Source organism: Mastigoproctus giganteus, chromosome 3, assembly GCF_048544385.1.
Source record: "Mastigoproctus giganteus isolate SK-2022 chromosome 3, ASM4854438v1, whole genome shotgun sequence".
Lineage (NCBI taxonomy): Eukaryota > Metazoa > Arthropoda > Arachnida > Uropygi > Thelyphonidae > Mastigoproctus > Mastigoproctus giganteus.
Window position 1 is genome coordinate 19,497,443 of NC_143577.1, and position 24,003 is coordinate 19,521,445.

At 39.1% G+C, this 24,003-nt stretch overlaps 1 protein-coding gene across 4 annotated transcripts in view; it reads right to left on the reverse strand.

Annotated features, from left to right (window-relative positions):
• Positions 1 to 18,101, reverse strand: part of LOC150087771 (large proline-rich protein BAG6) — a 321,988-nt gene extending 303,887 nt beyond the window's left edge. For all 4 annotated transcript variants that reach the window (XM_090369196.1, XM_090369195.1, XM_090369194.1 and 1 more), the window contains exon 1: positions 17,880 to 18,101. The gene's annotated coding sequence lies outside the window, so the exon portion shown is untranslated. The remainder of the gene's footprint in view (positions 1 to 17,879) is intronic.
• Between the last annotated feature and the right edge of the window lie 5,902 nt (positions 18,102 to 24,003).

Consider the following 24,003-nt stretch of genomic DNA (forward strand, 5'->3'; position numbering starts at 1 on the left):
CTTTATATTTTGCAATAGTACACCATTTCTGTTTAAACAAATCGGTGAAAATAATTGGGTTTTTTCTGATTATATTTATACACCGATGAGCCAAAACATTAAATATGACCACCTACCTAATATGATGTTGGTCGTCCACGTGCAGCAAAAACAGCTCGTACCTGGCAAGGCATGGACACCACACATGTCTTGCAGTATCCGGTACCAACATGTAACCAGCAGATCCTTTAACTCCTGGTCCATGGTTGAGGCACAGCACACAAACCACAGATGCTCGATGGGATTGATGTCGGGAATTTGGAGGCCAGGGCAATAACTGGAAGTCTTCCTCATGTTCCGCAAACCAGTCTTGAATAATCCAGGCGGTGTGGCATGGTGCATTATCCTGCTGAAAGACAGCACCACCAGAGGGGAAGACCGTTGCCACGAAAGGGTGTACCTAGTCAGCAATGATGTTTAGGTAGGTAGGTAGGTAGTAGATGTCAGAGTGCCCGGCACATGGATGAGTGGACCCAGGGTATCCCAGCAGAATATTGCCCAAAGCATGACACCGCCACCATAGGCTTGTTTTCGTCCCACGGTGCATCCAGGCACCATCACTTCCCCAGGTAAATGACGCACACGTACCCAGCCGTCCACATGGTGCAACAGGAAACATGATTCATCGGACCAGACAACCTTCTTCCAATCATTCAAAGTCCAGTTTCGATGCTCGCATGCCCATTGTAGGCACTGTCGCTTGTGAACCATGGTTAGCATGGGCACTTGGAACAGCCTGCGGCTACGCAGCCCCATTTTCAGCAGGGTTCGATGTACTGTGTTGTGACACATTACTCCCGTCACTAGCATTCCAATTACCGGCGAGTTGTGCCACAGTTGATCTTCTGTTGCCACATACCATCCGGGAGAGCATTCGCTCACCTCGAGCATCGATGAGCCATGATTGGCCAACACCGCGCCAGCAGTTCGTGGGTTCCCCCTCCTCAGACCACTTTCATTAGGTACTAACTATGGCTGACTATGAGCACCCCACTAGCTGTGCCATTTCGGATATGCTCTAACCCAGTGGTCTGCCCATTTACACAATTTGGCCTTTGTCAAACTAGCTTAAGTCCGCTGCCTTTCCCATCTGAAGAACAAGAGTAACACTGATTAACGGAGCTCAGTATCAGATGGTTTTTATACAGTGTTCTAACCCATGTACATGCAGTAGTTCACCTGGAGTTGCTTTGATTTGCATAATGACTCGCTGGTCATAATGTTTTGGCTCATTGGTGTATAAGCAAGTTTTTTTTGGACTCTGGTATTTTGAAAGAGGACCCCACAAGAATTTAGCATCTCGGACCCAAGAAGTATAAGTATGGTCCTGAGTACAAGAGTTAGAAGGAAAGTGGGATGATACTAAGTCAGTTGCATCTTTAGCTGAGGAGGTAACCAAAGATTTTAACAGAGGTGGAAGAATAGATGGGCAGAGGTTGCAGAAAATAGTTTTGGCAAGAGAACAGGATGCTCGACTACCATTTGGACAAGAACCAAGTTTTCTCTTAGGCTGTTCAAAATCTGGTTTGGACTGATTAATGATTGCTTTGCAACTATTGTGAGCCAGGTTCATTTTCTGCCTACAGAAAATGAACCTCGAGATTGAGATGCAAGCCAGTTGATATGCAACATTCTTATCTTGCACAGCCTTAGTGCATTTATTGGAAAACCATAATTTAGATAAGGGACAAAATTTTAAGGTGGAATATGGAATAAAGGAATTCATCCCTACAAGAATAATCATGACACAATCTGAGCAAACATTGACATCAGCAGGTTTAAAACAGTAATCCAGAAAAGAAATCTCGCAGATCATTCTATTTTGCATTCTTGCAATGACAAACGATATGAGCCTGAGAATGGCCTTGAGCAAAAGGTGCCATTGGTGAAGAGACCATCACCAAAGTTGTGATTTGAGGTACCTAAAGGACCACTCACCTCGACCATGTACTTGGAAGGGTTGTTTGTGAGAAAAAGATCGAGTGTTGGGTGTGCAGTTAGGATTGTCTGGTAGGCAAATGAACAATCTACACAAGATCATTAGTAATTGCAAAAGCCTCGGCATCTCAACAAGATCCTTATGACCAAAAACACAGAAGCCAGCTAGAGTTGTGAACATTAAAATCACCAAGGAAAATTACTTCACTGTTAAGAAAGTAGGACTGGAGAAAGTAAAGTTCCAAAGAGAGGAAGTCAAAGAGTTGCACATGATTAATGGCACTGGAAGAATGATAGAGGTAACTGAATTTGACAAAATGGGTTACGGAGATTTTAAGCCAGAGAAGACTGAAAACAGGAGATTCCAGATTACTAAGTCTCTGACAGGAAATATCAGAGTGGACAAGTGCACAAATACTACCTTTGAAGCAGAAGGAATCATACAGCAAATAATGAGAACTGAGATAAGCAGTGGTGGAATCAACTGATAACTGGAATTCTGTCAGAAAAGTACATGAGGCTTGGCACATTGTAAGCAGAAATGGACATAACTGAGACCACATATATTTGTGAAATGAATGAGGAAGGTGTTTGGGAGGTTTAGATCTTTTTGCAGATAAGTTGTATTCTGTCATAAGAAAAGGTGGGGAGGACACAGTGTATGAAGTAATGAAATTTTTAGATATGATTAACCAGGCAAGAATATACCCAGCTCCATGCAATAAATAATGTGGCCTTGACAATGCTCCCCCCCCCCAACAACATACTACTACTCGGACTCCCTCCATTACTGTCCAGCAGAGTAGAGGCAGCAAGATTATACAATATCTGATCCAGAAACTTCCTAGAATGTTACCAATAGGTTTGATTCGGTGGACTATCTATCAGCCAGCTGGCAAACACTGTTTTAGAACTGTACCCTTGAAATGTCGCCCAAAGCATGACACCACCACCGCCACTGACTTGTTTTCATCCATGCACCATGGGACGAAAATTAGAAAATTAAAGAAAATTAGATCTCGTCAAGATGCCCATCATAACCTCAAAATACATCAATCATACTGCATGTTGGAAGAGATGGGGGGAGGGGTTCCTGGAGCTTTGCTCTAAACATGGGTTCACACCACTTCAAGCCTCCAATTAACAAAGTGGTGGTATTGCACCAGCTGACAGTCATCTGCACCTAGTACTGCCTGGTAACACAGAAAGATGGTATTCCTCCATGTGGTGTGGTCTCATCCCCTGTCTATGACAGTTCACATGTGGATGATCACTTCCAGTATACCAGCTGATCAGGAGTAGTGAAACCACCAGTACGAAGTGGACCGATTTGATTCATCCCCATCCTTTTAGTGTTTACATAAGTAAATACCGTATTTCCCCGTGTATAAGACGCACCTTTTTTCGAAAAATCTGGGGTCTAAAAACTGGGTGCGTCTTATACAGTGGTTGTAGATTTTTTTTACTTGCATTTCCCGCTTTTTCGCGCTTGTTGTCTTTGCACTCATTGTTTTGCACTTGTTACCGGTATATTAGGTTACGTTTTGCCACATTCTGCCCACACATGGCTCAGAAAAGATTTTCGTACAGTGCTGACCAAGTTAAGTGATCCAGTTTGCAAAAGTGAATGGAAATCGTGCTGCTGAACGTAAGTTTAGTCCACCTCCAACTGAGAAAACAATCCGAGACTGGCTACGGGAAGAAAAAACCCTACCGAAAACGCCACGGCAGAAGAAGGCCATTAGAGGCAAGTCAGCAAAATGGCCTGATTTAGAGAGGGAATTGAAGATATGGATTGAGGAGCAAAGGGCAATTGGAATTCCTGTGTCCACAAAGATGGTTCAGCATGAGGCAAGAAGAATTGCTGATGAAAAAGAAGGTACTGATTTCAAAGGAGGACACAATTGGTGCTTCAAGTTCATGAAACGGAATGGACTAAGCATGCATACACACACCAGACTTGCCCAAAAGATGCCTGAAAGCTATGAGCAGAAGGTCTTTGAATTTCATTGTTTTGTCATTCAATGTCGGAAGACATCAGTTTGAGTTGGGACAGATTGCAAATGTGGACAAAGTCCCCCTTCAATTTGATGTCCCAAGTAACAGAACTGTTGATAAGAAGGGGGTAAAAACTGTAACTGTGAAGACAAGTGGACATGAAAAGAGCCATTATACAGTTGTTCTAGCTTGTTGTGCCGACGGAACCAAGCTGCCTCCTATGCTGATTTTCAAACACAAAACAATGCTAAAAGAAGACATTCCTCGAGGAGTGATTGTCCACGTTCATGAATGGATCAGGATGGGATGAAGATATGGTTTGAGAAAGTTTGGAGCAGGAGACCAGGTGGGCTCTTACACAAACCTGCCCTATTGGTGCTTGATCAGTTCAGGGCACACATAACAAAAAATACAAAGAAGATTGCTGCAGAGCAAAAAACAAAACTTGCCATCATACCTTGACATCCCAGCTCCAACCACTTGATGTCAGCATTAACAAACCCTTCAAAGCTGACATGAGAGAGGAATGGAACCAATGGTTGAAGTCTTCTGGGGACAATTTGACACCAGCAGGAAGAGTGAAGAAACCAACTATAGGAGAAGTTTGTACCTGGGTAAAAAGATCCTGGGATAATACAAGATTGAGATCGTTGTCAAGTCATTTAAGAAGTGTGGAATTTCAAATGCCACAGATGGAACTGAGGACGAGGCAATATATGAAGACAGTGATTGGTCATCAAACACAGATGAGGACAAGATAATGGAATGGGAGTTTTGACAGTAATGATTTGTATGAATTTAATGATGAATAAAACTTGAGTTCAATAACTTTATGTAATACATTTTTTTTCAAATTTCGGGCCCCAAAATTAAGGTGCGTCTTATACATGGAGAAATACAGTAAGTCTTTTCTGTTTTTCCTTTGCAACCTTTGCCACAGCTTTCTCGTAATCTACCCTCTCTTGCCTAACCACCTTTGTAACTTTATTACAGACCAGTTTATATACACCAGAGGCTTCTGTGTCACCTGATAATTTACATGGATTCCATGCATTTTTCTTCTCTTCCATGAGTCTCATTAGTTCATCTGACTTCCATTTAGGTCTCGACTTTGCACAGTATTTCTCAGTCGGTATGATAAGTCTAGTAGCTTCTATGATTACTTCCCTGAATGCTTACCATTTAGAATTTGCTGATGGTAACATCATCAGTTGGTCCCACTGTATAGAATTTAAAAACTACCTGCGACCACTGCAGTCACCTTTACAGAAGCAAAAACCCTCCCCTTTACCCTTGATGGTAGTTACATCTTTAAGTAAATCCCACATCAATACACTTTGATCACTGCCACCTAGTGGTTCTTTTATCTGCAAATCCTTAATGCATGAATAATCACTAGTGATAATCAGATCAATTATTATTCCCTCTGGTTGCCTCTCTAACAACATGCTACTGTAGTAGAACAAAATGTCACTCATTTTGTTCCACTAAGCTCATCAATTCATGTGACACAGGATGACGACATATGACATTTGTATATATTTAACCATTAGGCTTCTCCTGAATCTGCGAATACTATCATTATTATGGCCAAAGATTTAACTACCTCTTTTGCCGATTCTTTTAATATAACTGGAGGCGCCTCCATAGCCAGGTGGGCAGGAGCAGCAGGATATAGCACACGCTTCTTGATTAGACCGGGGTTTGAGCCAGTGCCCACCAAATACGGAGGATGCGGAAAGGTCAGGGAATGACCACCGCATATCCCCGGAGAAATATGGCCTTAGTTGCTAATGCTCCTAAAAGCCAAATAATAAACAAACATAACTGGATACATATTATTAGCCCAGATGCTTTATTCACTTTTAGCTGTAGTAATTGTTCTTCCATTTTACTTTTTATTATCATAAAATCACTTAACACCCAGTCAGTGTTATAGAGATTTTCGCTAACCATATATATATAAAAAATAGTTAAATTAGGAATTAAATGACATAAAAATATATGCATTAAGAGACTCCATTATTAGATCTCAGTGTTAAATAAAATTCTAACCCCATATATACAAAAAGTTAAAAGACAGCATTAACGTACCCCAAGCATAGACTCATAACTGTGTGCTATATCCATAGAAATGTGTATTCGTGGGCAGATTTATACGCTGTGAGCTGAGAAACCCCGATTAACTCATGACGGAAAAACTGCTCCCTCTGCCTGAGATCGCTTAACTATCGCCCTGAATGAAGACTTCAGAAAATCCTCCAGTTGTCAATGGGAATCCAACCCAGGCCTCTCCAAATGAGTTGCAAATGGCAATGCATTGTGATGACTGTGCTGACATGGGGAGGCTTTATTAATCCCATCTCTAAATATCTCTTCAAGTGTGAATGCTGGAATGGGTGCAGAAGGTAACAAGATTGAGGAACAAAGGTGAAGTTCTGCAAATTTCAGTGTCTGGAGACTAGGCACCTGAGGCCCGATTGAGCTACTTAAGGCTTTGAATGGATTGAGCAAACTCAATGCTGATGGGATTCTTCCTCTTGCTCAGACTACACTCATGAGAGGACATATATTCAAACTGCGGAAGGATGTCTGCAGAATATATGTGCAGAAGTTTACACTTAGCCAGCAGGTAGTTTATTGCTGGAACAAACTTCCACCTGATGTCGTGGAAGTGGATAGCTTGAACAAATTCAAGGAAGTCTTATATAAACTATTGGAGGAATAAAAAAGTGAAATGGGAAGGGGGGGTTTGCTTTGATGCTATATAAGCTTGCTTTCCATCATTTACAACTACTAATATAAGCAAAATATCAATTCAGTTTATTAGCAATCTGTACAAGGTCATCAATAACTTATTACATTTATACACAGTGGATCAATGTGATTCATCCCCTTCCTAGTGTTTAACACATGCAAAACATTCTTTGCGCCAAGACTTCTATAATCTGCCTCAGCCTGCTAACTGTATGAGTAATTTTATTACACACTAGTTTGTACTTATTGAAGCACCCTGTATTCCCTAACAATTTATAATCATCCCATGCATTTTCTTCTTTGCCACTAAGCTTATCAATTCATCTGTCATTTATTTTGGTCTAAATCTTGAACAATATCTCTCAGTTGGTATAAAACGTAAGTTGTATCTATGATTACCTCTCTGAACACTACCATTTGGCATTTACAATTTTTAACAATATCAATTGGTCCCACTAAAAAGTGTCTGAGTCTATTCTAATCACCTTTGCAAAAAAGAATATCGCTCCTTTACCCTTAAGATTATTGGGTTTTTTTTTAATCAATTCAACATCAATACACTACGATAACTGCAAACGAAAAGTTCCTTTACTTGTTAATATTTTATTAATAAATTAGCATTAGTCGAGACATATGATACAAAAAAGCAAGCTTACTGAGCATCAGCAAAAAAAAAAAAAACACACCTTTCCATTTCACCCATCCAGTCACTCCAAATGTTGTCTAGTTCAGCCTTAAATTTATTTAAGCTATCAACTTGCACAACAGATGGAAGTCTGTTCCAGCAATCAACTACCCGCTGGCTAAAGGCAAACTTCTGCACATCTATTTAACTGCCTTTCCTCAATTTGAATCTATGCCCCCTCAGGTTCTTAATCTTAGCAAGTGGAAGTATCCCCATCAGCAATGAGCCTGCTCAAACCATTCAAGGCCTTATACACCTCAATCAGATCACCTCGCAGGTGCCCAGTCTCCAGATGCTGCAACTGACAGAATTTAAGCCCCTCCTGGTAAGAGAACCCCTTTGTTCCTCTCGCCAATCTCGCCTGTTGCCCTTCTCTGTACTCATTCAGAGTTCTGATACCACATTAAGTTATATTACTTTCTCCTGTTGCCTCTAACATGTTGGTGTAGAAAACATGTCCCAGAAAATACAGAAATGTACTGCTATCAAGCAAATGCCAATCTAATATCTGGAAAATTAAAATTCCTCATGACAAAACATTCTGATTTTCTGGCAACCCTATTTCTCTATACAGATGTGCATTATACTCTTCACTGCAATATGGCTTATAACAGACTCCTCCCCTCAAATTTGTTTTTCTAGTGTTTATGTCTATAACCAGATTGACTCAATGTTACGCTGGTCTGTGTCTTCTGGTTTTATTGTTTGAGAATGTGTGTGCTTTTCAACAAAAGGCATAAGTCTTTCCCACCGCATTGTCCTATCGTGGTTATTTGGTTTGGTTTTTTTTTAGGAGCATTAGCAACTAAGGCCATATTGCTCCAGGGGTCATTCCCTGACCTTTCCACATCCTCTGTATTTGGTGGTCACGGGTTCGAACCCCGGTCTAATCAAGCGTGTGCTACACACTGCTGCTCCTGCCCACCTGGCTATGGAGGCGCCATCCTATCATGTCTGTCACATTATCAGTATACAGTACTGAAATTCTGCATCCCCAATATTAGAGTGAGACCATGTTTCTGTTTATACATACAATATTAGCATTTGATAACTTCAGTCCTTCAAATTCATGAAATTCATTTACTATTCTCCTAGAAACAGTGAATAAGCAAGTATATATGTAGCCATCCATGTTTCTAGAAACTTATACCCAGACCACATAATTACTAATTCCATGTGAATCCCAAGCCTTGTAATCCCTCAGACCTTGCTTTTCAGGCTGCTGCACAGAAACAGTGCAAGAATCAATTTTGTCTCTGCTTGTAGCTCTCATTAAATTACTGATAATCTGTATCCCCCTACTAACTGACAATTTTCCAACTCACCTAACAACACACAGCATCAGCATTCTTGTATCCCTTCTATTTAAATGTTTCCCCATTCCTGTATAAACAGCCTCCCCTGTTAACAAATACAGATCAAAGTGAGAAAAAATTCTATTCCACGTGTCGTACAGAATCTCTCCAGTTCAGTTTTCACACCAAACCACTTATGCTTTTGTGAGTGCCACTAGCAAATATCGGTAACAACAGAATAATTGTTGCAACAATTAGAACAATAGAACGGAACACCACAGGACTCCACCAATCAGCTTCTTCATTCAGACCAATATCAGGTTATGACCACACTATGTTTCTATCATTTTATCATATTAACATGACTTTTTTTTATTGACTGCAAAACCTTTCTTCCAATGGCATGATGTTCCAATTGATACAAAAAGTATCCATGTCAAAAGCCTTATATGCATTTCTTTTGTAATAACCTTAAAATATTGAGGTGTATAAGGCCTTGAATGGTTTGAGCAAGCTCAATGCTGATGGGATTGTTCCTCTTGCTCAGATTATGCACCTGAGGGAGCATAAATTCGAATTGAGGAGAGAAAGAGTTGTAGAATAGATGTGCAGAAATTTGCATTTAGCCAACAGGTGGTTGATTATTGAACAAACTTCCATCGGTCGCTGTGGAAGTTGATAGCTTAAATAAATTCAAGGAAGAACTGGACAAACTTAGTGTAAATGGATGGGTGAAATGGGAAGAGTTTTTTTGGGCGATCTATATAAGCTTGCTTTCTTGCATCATATGCCTCTACTAATCTTCTTCCAGAAGAGCTGTTGTAACCACCAAAAAATTCCTCCAAATGCATCGATCATGTGCTCTACAAGCATCACAAAATGTCATGCCCAGAAGTTCACTGATCCCATCCTTCCACCTAGTTGCAGGTCTTCCTCTGCACCTGTTCCTCTGCACCTGGTGTGAAAAAAAGCCGTGAATTAGGGTTGAAATTGAAAGTGTCTGCAATTCTGCCCAGACACGATAGGAGGGAGTATATGATGAGAGCCCTGTCAATCAATTCGGCCCTGGAAAGATTGTGCAGGGCTCAAGGGGTAGAATTTTTTTCAGCCTGGTCTGTACTTGTTAACAGGAGAGACTGCTTCTACAGGGATGGGATACACTTAAATAGAAAGGGTGCAAGAATGTTTGCTGATGCTATCGAGGCAATGTTAGGTGGGTCGGAAAACTGCTAGATTGGGGGGATACAAGGACTAATAGATTAACAGTAGCCACTGGCAGAGGTGAAAGTGATTCTTGCACTGCTTCTATTGGAATGAGCCGCAGCCTGGAAAATAAGATGCAGGATATTTCAGAGACTGCTGGGAATCATTGGGGTACAAGTAAACACATGGGTTGTGTTAGGGTAGCTAAGAAAAAGAACAGGTGCATGTATACTTGTGTGTACACCAATGCTAGGAGTTTAGTAAATAAATTTGATGAATTTGAGGTATTGCTCAAAACATCAAAGGCAGATATTGTGGGGATTTCAGAGACGTGGTGTCACACAGATATAAGAAATGCAGAACTGGAATTTGGGGAGTACAATGTCTACAGAAAGGATAGACAGGATAGGAAGGGAGGAGGGGTTATGCTATTAGTTAAAAAACACATAAAATCCAAGGAAGTGAAGCCAGTCGACATCGCTGGACAGTGCAGTGTCGAGTCAGTTTGGTGTGACATAAGCATTGGGAGATCAAAATTGAGAGTAGGAGTGTGCTATAGGCCTAATGACTCTGATGAGTATAATAAGAAACTGTTCGGAGAAATAGAGTGGGCCAGTAAATCAGAGAGTCTTATAATGGGGGATTTTAATTTCCCAGATATTGACTGGAATTTGGGGGCTGGTCACTCACACAGTAGCAAGGCTTTTGTGGATTTATTGGATGATTGTTTTCTACATCAGCATGTTCGGGAGGCAACTAGAGGGAGTAATACTCTTGATTTGATTATCAGTAGTGATTCTTCATGCATTAAGAATCTGCAGATAAATGAACCACTTGGTGGCAGTGATCACAGTGTGCTGAAGTGGGAGTTACTCAAAGAGGTAACTACCATTAGGGGTAAAGGGAAGGGGTATTGCTTTCGTAAAGGCGACTACAATGGACTGAGACAGTATTTAAATTCTATACAGTGGGATCAACTGATGATATTGCCAACAGCAAATTCAAAATGGGAAGCATTCAAAGAACTTATTGTGGAAGCTACTAGGCTTTACATACCAACTAAGAAATATTGTTCAAGGTTTAGGCCTAAATGGTTGTCAGATGAACTAATGAGGCATATGGCAGAGAAGAAAAATGCATGGGATACATACAAATTAACACGTGACACGGATGCCTATGATAGATACAAGTTGATCTGTAACCAAGTTACAAAGGAGGTTAGGCAGGCGAAGGCAGATTACGAGAGATCCTTGGCAAGGGATGCGAAGAAAAACAGCAAAGAGTTCTTTACTTATGTAAACTCTAGAAGGAAGGGGATGAATCAGATTGGTCCACTTGAGATCGATGGGTCAACTGTTGATGACCCTGCTCGGGTAGCTAACAAACTAAATGAATATTTTGCATCGACATTCACACATGAGGAGTTATTCAGCGAGGGGAATGCCAGAGGTGTATTCAACTCTAGCAGTAAGCTAGAGAATCTTGTAATAACTGAGAGCAAAGTGGAGGAGAAATTGTTGAAGATAAACACAAGAAAGGCACCTGGGGTGGATGGGATCTATCCAGTTATATTAAAGGAGGCAGCAAAGGAGGTAAGCAAACCCTTAGCCATAATTATGAGAGCTTCCTTGGACTCAGGGGAGGTACCCATTGACTGGAGATGTGCAAATGTGACCCCAATTCACAAAGGGGGATCAAAGGCTGACACAAGTAATTATAGACCTGTGAGTTTAACTTCTGTTCCCGGAAAATTAATGGAGGCACTGGTGAAAGAAGCACTGCAGGATCATCTAGACAAGACTTCAGTTATAGCTAGGACACAGCATGGTTTTGTTAAGGGGAAGTCTTGCCTGACCAATTTGATTGGATACTATGATGCAGTCACAAAAGAACTGGATGCAGGGAATAACTTTGATATTATATACTTGGATCTTAGAAAGGCTTTTGATACTGTTGCACATGGAAGACTGCTGCACAAATTGGAGCAGTGTGGCATTGGAGGCAAGTTGCTGCTATGGATAAAGGGGTGGTTGAGGGGGAGAAGACAGAGAGTGGTAATCAATGGACACTGCTCATCGTGGACTAATGTTATTAGTGGAGTCCCTCAGGGTTCAGTATTGGGGCCTTTATTGTTTTCTGTATTTATAAATGATATTGATGATGGTATATCAGGCTTAATGTCCAAGTTTGCAGACGATACGAAGGTTGGCAGGGTTGTCAAGGACACTACTGACACTATGCTGATGCAACAGGATTTGGAAAGGTTGAGCAGATGGGCTTCGAGGTGGCAAATGAAGTTTAACATTGACAAATGTAAAGTACTACATATGGGAAACAGCAACCCCAGAGCAACGTATCAACTCTGTGGTACTACACTGACAGTGGTAGAGAATGAAAGGGACCTGGGGGTGGTGGTGCAGGCAGATATGAAGTTCTCTGAGCAGTGCAGACGAGCTGCAAGAGTAGCTCATGGTGTATTGTCAATGATATATAGGAATTTTTCTAGCAGGGATAAGGAGGTGATTATTCCCTTGTATAAAGCAATGGTCAGGCCACACCTAGAGTACTGTATACAGGCCTGGAGGCCTCATTTCAGGAAGGATGTAGAGCTGCTGGAACGAGTACAGAGAAGGGCAACTAGATTGGTGAATGGGACAAAGGGGTTCTCTTACGAAGAAAGGCTTAAGTTTTGCAAATTACAGTGTCTGGAAACTAGGCACCAGCGGGGTGATCTGATAGAGGTGTACAAAGCCTTGAATGGTTTGAGCATGCTCAATGCTGATGGGATTCTTCCTCTAGCTCAGAAAAATCACCTGAGAGGGCATAAATTCAAATTGAGGAAAGACAGATGTAGGATAGATGTGCGGAAATTTGCCTTTAGCCAGCGGGTGGTTGGTGGGTGGAACAGACTTCCATCCCTTGTCGTGGAAGTTGATAGCCTAAATAAGTTTAAGGCTCAGCTGGACAGGTATTTCGAACGAACAGAGGGGTGAAGTGGAAGTGGTTATTTTTATTTATTTATGTTACTTTTTTTTTTTTTTTTTTTTTTTTTGGCTGATGCTGCATAAGCTTGCTTTCTTGCATCAAATGCCTCTACTAATGCTAATGCTAATGCTAATGCTAATGTTCACCTCAATTTTTTCTTCCATTATATTCTTCAACAGAAAGTTTTTCCTCCTTACTATGTGTCAAAAAACTTAAGTTTTCTTCTGTTGATACAATGAAGAAGAATTTGAGGCTTGCCAATTTTATTCAATACCCACTTTATTTGTTCTTCGATCCAAGTAAGAAATATGCAGTATTCTCCTGCAATGCCACATTTCAAATGCCTCAATTTTCTTCCTGTCAATTCTTTTCAGATTCCATCCTTCACATCCATAAGTGACAACTGAAAAATTAACGAATCAATGATTCTAAGTTCCGCCTTTAGGAGCAAATCTTGATCTCTCCATAATCTTGTCAGATCAGTGACCACCATTTTAGCAATTGCCTGTCGTCTCTTTACATCATTTGAGCAGTGACCATTTTTATTTATTCTTGACTTAAGTAATCAAATTCATCAAATTCTTCGATATCTTGCCCATTAACCTTCACTTTACTGGAACTGAGATTATCACCAATCATCACAATTTTAGTTTTACACATATTCAGAAACAATCCTTTTTTCTTAATTGCTTCACATACTCTCCTCAGAGTTTTGTTAAGATGATACTTGAAACTGCAAAAATTAGCACAGTATCATTTTGCATAATGAAGGTTGTTTATCTTTAGGCCTCCAATTTTGATGCCAGTCTCTAAATCTTCACGCATGCTACCTTCAGCATAAAGATTAAAAAGGTGAGGTGACAAAATACAGCCCTGCCTGACACCATTACCGATTTTGAAAAAGTCGGTGTTCCCCATGTTGGTGCTCCCAGTTCCTTCCTGTTTCTGGTACAGTAGCTTTAATCAGCTGAATTATGTGGATTGGGAATCCCATATTAGTTATCGTTTCCCACAGTTTCTCATGTTGAACACAATCAAATGCTTTGGAATAATCAATAAAACACAAAACGACTGGAGCATTGAATTCTTTCCATTTTTCAATAATCAGTCATACACTTTAGGTCTGATCTCTGGTTCCTCTACCCCTTCTGAAACCTGCTTGCTCTTCTGGCATTTCTTCTTCAAATTTTCTTGAAATTCTGTTTAATTCTCACTCAAGAATCTTGCTAGAGTGAGAAAATAGGCTAATATTCCTGTAATTTCAGCAAATTTTCAGGTCTTTTGGTAAGGGAATGAAAATTGATTTCTTTCAATCTGATGGCCACTGTTCCATTTCCCAAATCTTTACAATCATTTTATGAAAAAACTCAGTGCCCTTCACACCTGTAGCTTTAATCAATTCTGCTGGGATTTCATCAATTCCGGGTGACTTGCCACACATTAGTTCTCCGATGGCTTTTTCAACTTATTCCTTCAGTGGAACTGGTTCGTGATCACACTGTTGAAAACGAGGTGGCAGATCATTTAGTGTCAGCAGGTGCTCGGCAGAGCTGCTCCTCTACTAATGCTAAATAGTTTGATTAATTAGACATGTTTTCCCCTCAATAAATCATACTGTGCTGCTTCTGAAATTAATTTTTTGCCAGATATTTCTGCAAGCCACCTTAAACACAAGATTCATTATGATCCCAAGCCAGAAGTTAAATTTATGAGGCTGTAATTACCCATTTTGCCTTTGGAACTACTTTGACCGGTTTATCTGATTAAACAAATAATCAAATAAACAATCTGCCATTTATAGTTCTCTTAACTGAGTAGATGGGTTGCAGGAAGCACATTTTCTTGATGTATAGGAATTTTGCTATTAGGGTAAAAAAAGTCATTTCATTATAGCTTTGGCAAGATTACACCTTAGATATTAATATTTTTCATAGTACTAGTATTACCAATATGGTAGTTTCAAAGACAGAAAATTTTGAACTTAGCTCGTAACCTCTGTTACTAAAAACTGATTTCATTTGTAAGCTCCATGAGTGGTTATCTACTGTTATTCATTTTGGTAATAAATTACTTGGGATCCACACAGAGCAGCATCTGTCATTTAGTAAAGTAGATTCAATACTCTTATACAACAGAACCATCTCCAGAATATAATAATTACACAGCAAGCATCAATTAAAAATAGTTACAAGGATTCTAGAGAAGTAAAAACTTCCTAACCTTAACTGAAAGCTTGACAATAAATTTTAATGAGTGGGGGGAAGAGGAAAGTCATTGATGTTCCACAACATAAAATGTGTGTCAATTCATAATAATCTCAGGAATATAGTAAACATTTTATAATTGAAACTGTATTCCATAATTACCATAAACCTAGATTTCAATGGTGTAGGTTATCATGCAGTTTTATCTAGTATTAATAAATTTCTGTTTAATCTTATTGACAGCAGAGGCCACAAGTATTCATATACATAATATTCACAATAAATATTACATATCCGTTACGTAGTCCCTTACAACAAATACTGTTTTAATCAAAATTTGACTACAACAAAAATATTTCTACGTCTGGCTGACTTTCCTTTATTATTACTGATTTGTCAGTCAAATCTAAACAAATGAATTTTTGTGAAAAATTCAGTATAATGAATTATTTTAGAGTCCACCTATGTCTGAAGTGATTTAAAATTAAAGGAAAACTTAATAGAAAGTTACAAATGACAAGTCCATACTGAATACAGCTATGTGGGCATTCACTTGAAGAAAGAATTTCAATATAACACCCCTGCTATGTTCTATACATTTTTAAATTGATTATGAGCTCTCTCTCTCTCTCTCCTTCACTACATTACACAAAAACAAAAAAAGAATGGAATAAAAAATAAATAAATAAAATTTTGGGATGAAAACAGAAAAAAAATTTTTTTGGGTATTTTCAGAAAAAAAAAAAAACATTTGAAAAGCAGAGGTGGGATCATATGTCTTTTTTTTTCATGTAGAAATATTCTTGTAAGGAGCTCACTTCTTTGGTAGGAAAAGTATCAAAATTAGAATCCAAGTATCAAAATTAGAATACAATTCTGCTTGGTGAAATCTGTATACACACATTTTTCCATTGCACTAAGGATGAATTTTCTTATTAATGCAGGGAAAATTTTTAAACATTGATAACAAAAATTGACTTATTAATATACTGAAAGTAACAATAAGTTGTATCTAGTGTATCATTCTGAAAGAATAAATAAAATATTCTGTCAGAATGATATGCACTAAACAAAATATTTTTACCCCTGTAGTATACGTATTTTTAATGTATTTATTTAATTATTTTATAGTTGATATTTAATTAAAATAAACTGGAAACTACTAACTATATATATTGCAAAAGTGCACCAGAAATCATTTGAACAAATAATGGTTCTTTTATCTAATTTCTGAAAATATTCATTAAAACAAATTGGAACATAATGAATTCTTCCCCCCTCCTTGAAAAGTTTGTTGTAATGGGATTTTACCATAAATATGAAATTAAGAGCAATCAGGATTTTCTGATTCTACAGTACAGTGGACTATAGAAATTTTGTGGTGGCATACAAGCTCCTTATTTGTGGCCATACATGCTAATCACTGGGCTATGACCAGCCCAATAATTCCAAAAATTCTGTTTAACAGATAGCACTAAATCTGGACTTGCCTCACAGTTGAGGGAGGTTGCAATTCCCAATATCATACAAAGTCACTAATGTGCATGCACAGAGGCAGACTGGCCATAAGACCTACTGGGGAAACCTCGGTGGGCCAGAGGCTGGTGCAATTTTGGCCACAAACACTAGTATGAGGCTGCTACAAGTTTTCCTTGGTAAGGATTTTTGATCCAGTCTGCCTCTGTGCACACAACACATGTTGCTGTTGCAAAAACTGTTTTTCTCACTGTTCTCAACCCCAGAGGGACATTTCAAGGTTTTCTTCAAAATGGATTTATACAAGCTCGGGGTATAAATTAAACTGTAAGTATTCGTTGTTGCACCAGCAAATTCTTCTAAGGTAAGAGTGAGCAATTATTATTTTTAAGGTCTGATGGGAAGAATTCAAAATATTCAGTCCTTTCCCTCATCCTGGGGCATCACATGTGAACAATGGTGTGCACTTTTAACTGTTTTGCTGGCATATTGATTAAAACAAAACATTTCCAGAGATATATAGTCCTATGTCCCCAGCTGTACAGGTTATAAATATGGACCTCCAGTGAACAAAGGCCCCACATTTTGCAAAGCCAGAGAAAATAAATTCCACGAGGACAAAATATATCAGAAAAATAGAAAATAATAATGTATATCAGAGGCCGATTAATCCACCATTCTACAGCACTGAATACAGCAAAATCCGTAAAGGAATGACGAACACTCAATCTACGTTTTCATACAAAACGTCAATAGTCACTAGCGTCCTATTCAGATGAGAACCAGAACTTGTTTTGAGGTGGATTATTATTTGAACATCACCAGCAATTTAATCAATTATTTCGAGATCTTAACTTGCCACTCCTGCTCTACGATTAAGTATCATACTCCTGCTCTACGATTAAGTATCGAAAACACATACATACTTTTCTTTCTTTTTTTAACAAGTACATCATTGTGCCTCACCACCACCTTATTTTTTTTTTTTTTTTTTTTTTTTTTTGAGATAAGGAAACATACCATCAAAGCACGTTAGGCCAATTTCCGATTCATCCCTTGGGAAACCAAAGAGAAAGTGTATATAACTTACCACCCAAAAAAAGTCATTAATTGGTTTCCTCTCCTGCCATTCAACGAATTTATTCCTGTTTTCGTATATCTTAAAATATAGGTAAAGATTTCAATCACAGAACTATATTTTAATAATATATATCCATACACATTAAATGAAGAACAAAGCGATAAATTATTTTTCTAGAACTTTAATTCGAATACAATATAACTATAATAACTATTCACCTGGTGGTGAAGCAAATTCCTTTCCTGTTACTGCTGTTTTTACATTGACTGAACTCCTTCAATATACTTTGTTAAAAAGCGCAGGCATTTATTTTAAGGTTTAACCCTCAGAAAAACATGTAAAACCCAATTCCATACTAATGAATAATATTCACGATCTTCAACTTAAAAACAGGAAATCGCGTGGACGAGAATGAAGTAACGAGAGCGTCGTAGATACAGACATTAAAACGTGTCCCTCCAGTGGCAGTAAATTTTATCTATTATTATTATTATTATTATTATAGGAAAATAATATGTACACTCCCACCTAAAAGTTCAGGATCACAGCGTATGACAACAGTTTTCAAACAGTATGACAACAGTTTTCGTTTGTTTGTTTTTAATAGCTATTAAAATATAAGGTTTAATATAAAAAAACAACGCACTACAAGCTTAATAATCTTATTAAACACTTAATAAAACGCTTAATAAATCTCAATAAAAACACTTGAAAAACATTGAAATTAATATTAACAAATACACTGATTTTTGATCAAAATATTAGTCTACACGAGATTTTATCACTGCCTTACACAGACGTGGCATTCTGGCGATTAATTTTATAATTTTCCAGTCGTCCAACGTCCTGGAGTGGTGCTTCTTTGCCCACTCAGGCGGATGTATAGTGTCGATGACGGTCTATCTGGACATTTACCTTCTTTTTTAGGCGCAATATAGCCGAAGCTGCTCTTGCGCCATTAAACCTCAAACAACAACAAAACAACAACCTTCTTTTTTTTTTCTTTTTTTACTTTGCATCTATATATATATTTCTTTCTTTTATTTTACTTTTTTTAATACTGTTTTATTTATTTTCATTTTTTTAATTTAATTTTTTATTTTATTTATTTTTTTCCTACTCTTCTCTATAAATTTTTATCTTAGTTTATTTTATTTTACTTTTTTGTTTTTTAACTAACTTTTTTTTTAATTATGATTTTATTTATTAATTTTTTCCTCTATGCTGGCACCCACTGGTATAGCACTATCTCCAGTGGGTGAGAGACTTCACCCTCTTCAGGGCAGACAAAGATTGTAATGGCCTATCTCCACTTGGCTAAGGACATATCTAGTTGTGGTGTAGACGGGCATCGGGCACGCTTTCCAGGAGATCGCCTGCCCGGTGGCAAAGAGGCCAGAAACAACTAAACAACACATAATATACACAAACATAACACTACACGTTTCTGGCTGCTCTACAGAGTTTTGTATCATCACAGAGTAACAGGGCGGAGATGAACGTATGTTCCTGGAACCGCTATACAGAAGATACTATACATGTCTACATACATACATACATGTCGATCTGGACATAGGTCTCCTACTCCGTAGGCCAATTTTCAAGACCGTCCGCTGGATGGTACGTTCGAAAACGTTTTCTTGTGCACCCTGAGATTGAAGTCTGCCATTAACTGAGGGATCATGAGCCTCTGGTATCCCTGACAACAGGTGCCCACCGCTTTCACCTCGACTGACAACTAGTGGTGGTGTCCCCCTCCCGGCACCTTCAGTGGTTGTATGTCCCACCTTGCCTTCACTATGACGGTACTTAGACAGCCCACAATACTACTGTTGCTGAGATGCTGGTCCCCACCTTCCTAAAACAGCAAATTATTCCCAGTTCAAACTCCGTCAGCTCCTTCTCCCTTTATGGGCTTCGTACTGATGAACTGACAGGCATGACATGTATCGAAACTATATATGCTGCGCCAGTCTGTGACGTTAACCCTACGTGCTGTTGAATGCATCCTGGTGGAGATACGTGTTACTTGCGGACCGATGGATATAGTGAAAACAATATGGGCTTAGCATATACACACACGAGGACGGATTTCATGAAATTTTGCATTTGGACTTATTAAAAAATTTGTCAAGTCAAAACAAAAGTCTTAAATTCATGTAGAAATCTGGCAATAATTATTTCTTTTTTCAATACAAATTGTATGGAAAAAAGAAATTCATATATTAAATGTAGTTTCAACGCAGTATTGTTAGCTTTAGTGCACGCTTCACTCGTATTGTTATGTATGGCTCGTGAACGTGGTGTTCTGATAAGATCTACGTGGGTAACACGAGACCTTGTCACATCATCGAATCCTGTAGATGATGTGAAGAATATTTATGGGCTTTTTCACAATGGCTGAGTTAATCGGTCTCAGGCAAGGGCAGTAGCAAGGTTTTTTCTTCCGAAAACTCAGGTTTTTCGTGCAGCAAACAGAAATTTACAGACAATATACACGGAACAATATAGCCTTAGTTGTTGCTCCTAAAACTCTACAACAACTTGGTCGCTGGTGAAGAGAAAAATAAATATGTATAGAAAGAAAAAAGAATTAAAAAATAAAAAAGTAATAAATATTATACTGTTCCAATTAAACTTTTATTTAGGAAGGTAAAACAATAGTTTTATTAAGAGTCCTATAAAGTTATAATCTTATCAATTAATTGATAAGGAAATAACTATATTTAATTTTCTCTTCTATTAATCACAAAACAAGAAAACAATCCTAATAATTTAAGAAAAAATCGAATGTAGATGAAATGTAACGCACTTTGTACATTAACTAACTGGTTTTCATATAATGATGTGAACTCATAATTAACATATGCAATATACATTAGATTGTTAAAAGCGTATCTGTATCTGCTATCATCCCTCGTGGGTAGAAAAGTTGGTATAATCACTGTCTTCCCCACACTGGTGGAAAAGACCTGAGTTCGAATTCCGTCAATAACGCGAGGAATTGTTGTTGGTCTTTTCATAACGTGGCTGAGTTAGTCGGTCTTAATCGACGGGTAGCATGGTTTTTTTAAAAAACCACTCTGTTTGTTGGACGACATACCCGGAAATTCAGGTATGTTGTCCAACAAATCGATTACAGAACATATGCAATTTTCAGACATATAGAGCAATACAGCCTAAGTTGCTGATGCGCTTAAAACTCTACAACAACCAATCTCCCATCACTGTTTTAAGAGACCTTTGCCTACAGCAAAAATGTTCTGGTTTATTTTCAATTCCAACCTCTTTCATAAGCTACACAGACCGAAAGTAGTCCGCTGCTAACAAATTGGGAAGCAAACGTTGAATGCAGTATATAGCCCTGCTACCACGATAATGAGCTCAGAGTTACTGGCGTTCGCAGGTAACACAATAAATATTATCACCAGCGAAAAATGGCATGAGAATGATATGGGTCTGTTTTTCTATGTGTCCTTTTTTTCTGAACGTGGCTGATTTAGTCGCTCTCACGCAAAGGTATCGTTGTTGTTTTATTTATTTTATTTTTTGATTCCTCTCAGAAATTTGAGTATTTCATGAGACCCGTACTAGTGACACAGTCTAGTGATAACTACACACTTGACGACCAGACCTGAAAGCTCCGAACTCTTAGTGACAAGTATACATCGGGCGGGACACACTACGTACAGTCCCAAGTGTGACAGCCTTGCCAGACTCTGAAAAAGAAGACAAGTTGGGACGGGACCTTCGTCCCAGCTGCAACACTCCAAAGCACAGCTCAGCTGCTGCCATTAAGCTTTCTTGGCCATGCTCCCTTGCGTGGTTCTTTTTCTCTACCACCCAGGCAAGGGGGAGATTACTCCCGGTCGCCTGCCCCCTCGCCATCCTTCTTGTGGGGCATGGGCCTGCTCCATTGATTTGGGGGTCATCTTTTCTATGGACCCCTTATCTCTGTCTTTTCCCCCCAGCCTTCAGTCTCCCTCCCCTTTCTCTAACTTATAACCAGCGTCTGAATCATTTCTAAATTTCCTGAGCCCTACGCCCAAAAACTAAAATAACATCAGTTGCATAAACAGTAATCCTTTTGGCTGACCCCTATATGTAGCGTACTTTTTTTTTTTTTTTTTTTAGGTCCTAGCCACTGAAATCTCAGGAAATTAGGTGCCAGGACCTGCCAGAGTAAATAACTATAATACCTGGTCTGCCTCCACGGGGCAGAGTGTGGACAACGTTGGAATCCATTAGGGGCCCAGCGGCTAAATGACCAGAGGAACAACGGTACAGGACACTACACATATACAAAACCCATAAACTTTTAAACTTCTGGCATTGACAGTGTTCTGTTCCATATCCACAATGTATACTACGGGGAGATGGGGGAACCCCTGGTGCCGTTTGACACTAAACACATTCTACACTCAAGCGAACATGCAAATCGATTATACGAAATTTATAAGCACAATATACTAACGTACAATATACTAGCGTTTAAGACAAACTCACATTTCAAAAACAAAGGGACATGTGAAGAATGAAAGGCGAGTGACGGATATTAAGTTTACTATTTTTGTATACAATACAACTATATAGTAAAAAATAAATAAAATAAATAATACTGATATTCTTTCTGATAATAGCAACTTCAAATAACTGAAAAACGTAAAAAAAAAGCAGCTAATCTCCTTGAGACTAATGAGGTGCCAGACCATAAACCCCTTTACTTATAAAAACTACTGTGTGTAATGTATAGGTCTGATTGAAGTGTTTAATAAATGCCCTTTCGCTACATGTGACAATTTCGTGAAAGACCAATGGTGGCTACAATAATTTGATGAATTCTTTGGAAGAATTCGGTGGATATCAAAGTAAGACAGAAAATGTAAACTTTCAACTTGCCGTGCTGTAAATGGTGAGTTATTGATCCCAACATCAGTCTTGATATTTTATATTTTTGGTTGAGCTCATATATTATTGGAAGTACAGATAATCAACTTCCACATAGCGTTTGCAGCGCCTCTCTGGACAATTCAGAGAAATGATAATTTCTTTTTTGTGTCCTTTAGGGAGGGTCGTATACACAGATTAATACAGATAGTCAACTCCCATGATATAATCTGTTAAGGACACAAAAGGTGATATTAGTGACATAATGACAGTGTTATTTGATAAGTGGCATCGGTGGTTTCCCACAACTCCGCGTTTCGATTTCTTGCAAAGCAAAAACAATACTCTGTCAAGACCAGATAGTGTATGTTCCTGTTTGTTTGCTTAGTGTGGGTTATGTTGTTCATCTGGCCGCTTAGCCTAGGGTCAGTGGCGCACTACAGACTGCTAGTTACCGTCACTGATATGAAGAGTCAGACCAGGACAGTAGGAAGAGAACTCTGACTGGCCGATCCCGGAGTACCCTGAGCTTCCCAGGGAGGGAAACTCAAGCTACCCTCCCTGGTAAAAAAGATAAAATAAAAAATAAATACAAACAAAAAAAATATATATATAATAAAATAAATTATAAAATAAAAACAATAAAAATTTAAAAGAAGTGTAAGGGGTGACAGTCTGAAGACTTGGAGTATGGTAAGGGGTAAAAGTTTGCAGAAGGAAGGCATACTCTGACAGCAGAGGATGCCTTCCTTCCTAGAGTGAAAAGGGGGGGGGGAAATGAGGAAAGAAGGCATCCTCCAGATAAAGGGAGATATGGGAAAAGGACGGGGTTCCTGAGGTGGGTAGGAGGCAGCCCACCATGCCTCAGGAAGGAAGAAAGGTTGTGAAATCAGGTCGCCTAATGGCATGATCCACATTTGTCAAAGCGAAGTGCCAGCAATACCTGTCCCACCCCTGGAGGAGTCAATGTATTAGAGCAGTGGTTCCCAAAGCAAAAAAGTTTACAGACCCCTTCAAAAATCAAAAAACGTTTGCGGACCCCTATATATAACATATGCATAAGGTGTAAGGTATATTGTTGTCATGCGGCACTAGGGGTTTCCCCCATCTCCGCGTTGCTTTCTTTATGGGGACTTATACATATACAGGGTAATGCACTACCAGTGCGACAAACTTGCAGGAGGTGTAGGGGGCATAAAGACAAATCGGAATCACATAGCATTGCAGGGTCCGAAATGCCTTCATCATGCGGTAGAGGACGTTGAACTGGAGGTCGCGTGAACAGCGATCCCGCTGGAAGTCAGCATTTGCGAACCGGTTCCCGAGGCAGTAGGATGGACGAGTATTCAAAAGTTGAACAGGCCGACATGCACCTCGCATATGGAGCTGCGGACTGTAACGGGCGCGCCGCTCTGCGCTTGTACCAGGAACGTTTCTCGCACAGGCGTGCTCCTC